The following is a 6734-nucleotide window of genomic DNA, read 5'->3' on the forward strand; positions in this document are numbered from 1 at the left end:
GAATAGACATATGTACTATACGCTTACTATGACGTTTTTACCCTTGGCATCGTGAGTAAATCACAAATTATCTTAGGGAATGCGAGATTTGTATGCCCTATGGGTAATAGGCCTTTGGGAAACTATCATGTCACAGGTACTTCGGGCCTATAGAAAGTCGACTATTCGAAGTCTCCCCTTGGGTTGGAAGTACGAACGATATAAGTTATAACAATGGTATAAAGAAGGCATATTTGTTGATTTGCCCCCTGAACTTGTATAGAGATGCCAATTTCCCCCTTGAACTTTAATTTTAGCCGATTACCCCCTGAACTTCTATAAATAGCCAATTTCCTCCCTAATGCTAGATTTTAAAAAAATTCATACATCCAATTTTTTATGCATTTTGATCACGCGGACAACACATGACAATGTATTGGGGCAAAAAGAATGGAAAATTGGATGGATGAAAAATTTTAAATCTAACACTAGGGGGGTAAATTGGCTATTTATAATATTTTAGGGGCGTAATCTACTAAAGTTAAAGTTAATAGGAGAAATTGCCTAATTATAAAAGTTCAGAGGAATAATCGGCTAAAATTAAAGTTTAGGGAGGAAATTGACAACTCTATACAAGTTTAGGGGACAAATCGATAAATACCTCTATAAAGAATCAAAGTTGTTGTGCGGTGAGCGTGAGACAAATTAATTTGCAGATTTTGTTTGTGTAAGGTGTGAAGAACATATAAGAGTTGGGAGAGAAATAATGATTATATGAGGGACTGAGAGTTGAAGAATAAGAGAGAGATGAATTTTTAGAATGGTCGAGTCCATACTAAATGTATGGACTTTAACAAACAATCAATTATAACATAACACCTAATATGGGTATTTAATTAAATATTTTATTTTTTATGGTGCAGTTCAGTTTCGGTTTGGTTTCAAAAGGCCGAAACCAAAACCAAATTGTTTTCCTTCACTATGGTTCGGTTTCAAACCGAAATCATTTCAAAACCAAACCGTTCGGTGCGGTTTGGTTTGGTTCGTGTTTTGGTTTCAGTTTTCGATTTCAAATGCCCACTCATACTATATAGTTATCTTCTCGAAGCATAAGAAGGTTTCGAAACTCCCTACGCGTTTGAAGAAGTCAAATTCCAACATTTTAAATTCATATATTCGATTGGACATGTCACCCCATTTTTTCCTTTCCAATTCCAATCTGTCGAGAATAAATCTTCTGCACTTATTTTGTGTGTGGTTTTTCTGTGACCTCTATCATTAATTAACTCTCTTGCAAAAAAACCAAAGCCTAGGTTTTCTTCAATCTTAGCCATCGACCCCTTGCTTTGGCTTAGGGTCAATGTCAACCACTCCCCACCTTCCTCCTAGCCTCTCCCCTCTCCTAACCCTTTGCTAACCCCTCCACTTCTATTATTCCCTTCATTCCCTCCCCCTTCCCCGCGCCGCCCCCTCCTCCGCAATTCCCCATTTCCCTTACGTCTCCCCTTACCTTCTCTTAGCTTCTATAGCGCCTCATCTCATCCCTCGATAGTTCTTTCCCACCATTTTGTGAGTAGCTCATCCATGGCTTTATGCCTCTACCCAGATTCGAGCCTTACCCGTTTCAAGGTCCTTTCCTGATTTGAGGTTAGATTTGTGGTTATGATTGGTTTCGTGGCTCCTGGTAGTTGGTTCCACTTTCATCAGCTTGTTTCCATAGGGTAACATTATCCTCAACCAATTAAGTGGATGCACATCCCTTCACACTCAGATTTGGCGGACCTGCAGTATTCAAATTTGTCGACGCCATTGTTTTGTGCATCTGCATCAGTTGACTCTGCCCTTGTGCAACATGATCTACTCATGAATGCAACAGAGCTCACTAGTGCAGTGAAGATGTGGTTTTGGTTCGTGTCCTGTTCACTGAGATGAGCTGGCTAGTGGTCCCTTTCTCGAATTAGTGTTCGATTTTATTGCCTTGCCCTATGAATGTTGTGGTAGCGTGTTTGCAGTGGTTGGATGTTGTCTTACCTTTAAGCGATGAGTTATTGTGGTATAATTTTTTGTGGTCTCGCTCTATTGCGATGATCTTATGTGGCTTCGCACTTCTGCGATAACCTATGTGGTCGTCGTTATAAGTTTGTTGTATCATTTTGTAGTGTAGGTCAATGCTTGTGATAGCGGTATAAGGGTTTACTGTAGTTTGTTTCGTTATACAAATTTACTCCAGATCAATTTCTTGGTCACTGTAGCTAATGTACATTATTGGCAACCTCTGTACTTGTTTGTGAACATCAATAAAATACCACTTTATCGTTTCTTGTAAAAAAAAAAAAAAAAATTAAGAAGAGTTAAGTTTATTAACACGTATTAATTAATTATAAAGATCACAAAAAAATCATATACAAAATAAATGCAGAAAATTTGAACTCTAATTCGTCGACCTTAACCTAATGTTCTTGAAAAGTCCACATCCCAATGCTTCCACGTACATGAGATGATGAAGCCATGCACAGTTGTACAAACATGACCTACCAAAACCATGTAATTTGACTCACTGTCAGATGCAAATGTAAATTATTTAAGAAAACTTGCGTGGATCGCTGATGTTAACTGTTACTACATATCTAGGATTTGGATGACTATCGGTTTTATGCTTTTTCGATATGGTTTATTATTAACTTGTTATACTGTTTAAGAAAGTGATTTACACGTCAATGTGTTAATTATTCAAGTGATAAATTGTGACAAGTCCGTACGCTTGGACGTGGACTTGGCTGGACTTATCAACAAGACTCGTCAACTCCGGCCCCAAGGATTTGTGTCCGTTACGTCGGTGCTGGTTTTTTGTTATATATTTTCCTATGTTATATGCCATAATATTATACTATGAAGAATCATATATTATACATAATCTTGTTGCAGGCTATGCTGGATCGGCATGCGACGCAAAAAAATTTGCATGAACACTTTGCTTTTTCCTGCCTTTTCCCAAAGCGGTTATTTCACGATGTTTATGAAAACAATGGAATTATTTGGACCACAGAAGAACTACTCCTATACACGGGGGCGAATAAGAGCAGGGATGTGTACAGATTTTTTTTTGTTCTTTAATCTATGATGAGAGTGATGCTTCAGATTTGGAATTTCTTCCGAAATATGATTTTGAGAGGAACAATATAACTGACTTGTAAATTAGTTTGTTTGCATGTAGTTTTATGTGCATAAATAAAGAACTAACTCACATTTTAATTCGATCACATGTGGTTGCAATTGACTTATTGACAACATCTCTAATAAGGTTATATATGAGCATGCTAGTTGACAATTGATGCGTTGGTTGCAATTGACTTATTGACAACATCTCTAATAAGGTTATATATGAGCATGCTAGTTGACAATTGATGCGTTGATTAACAGTGACTATAACAATTGAACAATACAATTCATATAACACTCGTAAAAGCTGGAGTAACAACTAGAAAATCCACATCACAAAAAATTAAGCATCATTGCTTGCCAACCCCACACTACCAAAAACAACTTAAAAATGATACAGCGGATTATGAACTAATTGAATTCACATTGCCATGATTGAAGTTCTTTTGGAATTCCAACTTGGCATGATTGAGGTTCTCCTCTTGTCGTACTTGACCCAGTTGCAAATCCGTTGATGAGGTGACTATTATATTGACCAAATTGATGTTATTTTTTATTCTGGAGTCTTTTTAGCTTGAGGATTCTTAAACATAATAAAAGATGCCACTATGTATCATAGTGTAAGGACAACCACTATTTGTTTCACAATACCATCTTTTCATAAAATAAAAAAATAAAATAAAATAAAACTCTTTTTAGCATTTACTTTATTAGAAAAAATATCCTCCAAATTGAGAGATAATTTTCATTGCCCATTTACGTCTAAAATAGCTATTAAAAAACTTGGAGAAATAGAGAAAGAGCAAAAGTATAAGAGTGATGTTAGGTAAATCAAATTTTTAATATAAGCTGCTTATACGCATGTAGCACGTCCTAAAGTATAAAATTAAACATGGTGAAAAGAAAACATGATATTAATGCAATGACATGCATACTTAAACGCACGTAGCAGGTCCTAGAGTACGTGACACACCCCGACCAAGATCAGGGCGTGCTGGCCGTCACACGAAGGTGACGTAACCATGTGCACGTGCGGAAGCTAATAAGATAGTAATAAAAAGTACGAATAATTAAAAACTAGCATACAGAGTACTAAAACAAGTGCTAGCGTAAGTGAGACACAAGTTCAGAGCAAGCCTACAGCAGTCCAAAAGAAAAGATGCGACAATAGTACACCCGAAGGTGACCCTACGCTGGTGAGTGTCTGTCAGAAAAGCCGGGAGAACCCTCTGGGAAACCACTGAAACTGCTAAGCAACTAGAACCTGGAAGGGCGCAAAACAAAAGCTTGAGTGGGCAAAAACAAATCTTTTCTAAAACCATTTAGTAAAACACAATCTAACCCCTCGCCGTAAAACCTGTATACTTCCCAGAAAATAACATATGTACGTATGTATAGATATGCCAATCATGCTCAAGAATATGCCATGTCAGAATCTCATAATGGAAATGCAAGTGCTCAGGTATAAATCATATCAATAACATATAAACTGGCAACCGGAGTCACCTAACGTGACCTGTACGGCTGCATATAGAGCTCAAATCTCAAACTCAATAACTGAACCTGCCCACGAGTTGGAACCACCTAAAGTGGTCTGTACGACAGGCCTGGGTGTAATACATATGTATGCTCTAGTGCTACGATCACGTGAAGGCTGTGCGAATAATCGCGGGTCACCTACGAGTCGGAACCACCTAATGTGGTCTGTACGACAGGACTGTGCACCTAACTTGGATCCAAGCTGAGCGTGTGGTGCGGGAGGTGAACATCATGTGAAGGACTGTGCCCTACTCTGGGCAGGAGCACTAACACCGGGGGTGCAGGTTATGAGCTCTCTAAGCATCTCAAACTATTACTGAATGTAAATATGAATAACACTTACCTGGCACTTACCTGTGCGTCCACAGCACCCAATATGCATATGTATATATATATATATATATGCAACTACTAACATAACCAACGATGCATGAATAATGATAATGTAATGCATGGCATAAACTAATAAACATTAATTCAATTTCTGGGAAAACATAGTATATAGGTATATACGGAAAACCAAAAGCCCACTCACTGGTAAGTGGAAGGGTCGTAGCCCCCCTGCCTCGAGTGACCACGCTCGTCCTCGGGATACGTATCACCTATACGCGAAACAACTACAAAAACGTTAATTTTAAAACACATAACCAACTTCTCGTAATAACTTCTCATACATTGCTCAAATTGGACAAATGAATATACCAACGTGCTCTACACAACCTCAGGATCACAACCATATTTTTAGAAAAAAATTTCTCCGCCGCACGCGCCCCCACGCGCCGGCCAAGGCACGGCCACACGCGCCGGCCACGCGCAGGCACGTGCCTGGCATGCTGACGGCGTCAACTGACGCCGTGAGGAATATTCCGTTATTTCTAACGGATTCCGTCAACGGCGTCAGGAATATTCCGTCAAGTCTGACGGAATATTCCGTCTCCTTCCCCGGCGAACCTCCGGTGACGTCGCCGGCGCCGGAAACTGGAAAAATCTTCTAACGTTGTTTTCTCACTCGTTTCTCAACCATTTTCCACGATTCTTGTACCAAAACGACGCCTAGAACTAGTAGAACAACGATATACTACTTTTAAAGGCTAAAAACCACGCGATCTTACCTGTGCAAACTATCCAAAACCGGCCAACTTCGAACCAGGCGATTCCGACGTCAAAACTCTTCAAACGAAGCACTCCGAGGCTCCCTGGGACACCACCAAGCTACCTACGAGCTTCAAAATCCCAAAAATGTGCTAGATTAAATTTGCATGAATAGTACTCAAATCGGACCTTGTTAAATCGACGTGAAAACGTCGGAGTTCTTACCTGAAACTGGTACGATCGTGCTCCTCTCAACCTCACGAGCTCGAATATGGGTTTAGTTCCCTCGATCTGCTAAGGTTTGATGGGTTTGGTGTGGTGTCCGTACGTTCGAAGGAAGAAGAAGAAGGGATGGGAACACGGGGGAGAGACAGGGAAAAGACAGAGGGAGAGGGAGAGTGACAGTGTGTGTGTGTGTGGCCCAACACATGCCAACACCACACAAACAACCAAACAACATAACGAAAACAAACTAGGGGCAAAAGGGTCATTTCACATGTACGTTTTAATAATCTCGGGACGGGATGTCACAGTACGTATAAACTCGTATTTACTTATATTGCTATATGTGCATTAGTAATACTAAATATAGTCGCCATATATGGATAATGGATCTATATTTTTATTTATTTTGTAGGACTCGCCATGCAATATATAATTAAGTACTGCCTTTCAGACAAACTATACATAGCGCTTTGATTTCAGTCTTGCGAAGCCTTATTTTCTCCATTTGGTTTGAAAAGAGGGACGTTCAAGGTTCAACAACTATGTATTCGGGTACACAGTCTAATGGAAGACTTTTGGTCTTCTACCGATATAGATGCCATGGGACCCTGTGGACATGCAGAATATTGTTGAGCCTTGGATGCTAGTATCTAATATCAAAATATAAAAGTTCAATTTGGTTTGCTCATAAAAAGAGCCATGAACCAAGTTGGGAATTATAAATAAGCATTTGAGTGCAC

Source organism: Pyrus communis, chromosome 12 (assembly GCF_041283825.1).
Source record: "Pyrus communis isolate YQ-2024b chromosome 12, ASM4128382v1, whole genome shotgun sequence".
Taxonomy (NCBI): domain Eukaryota; kingdom Viridiplantae; phylum Streptophyta; class Magnoliopsida; order Rosales; family Rosaceae; genus Pyrus; species Pyrus communis.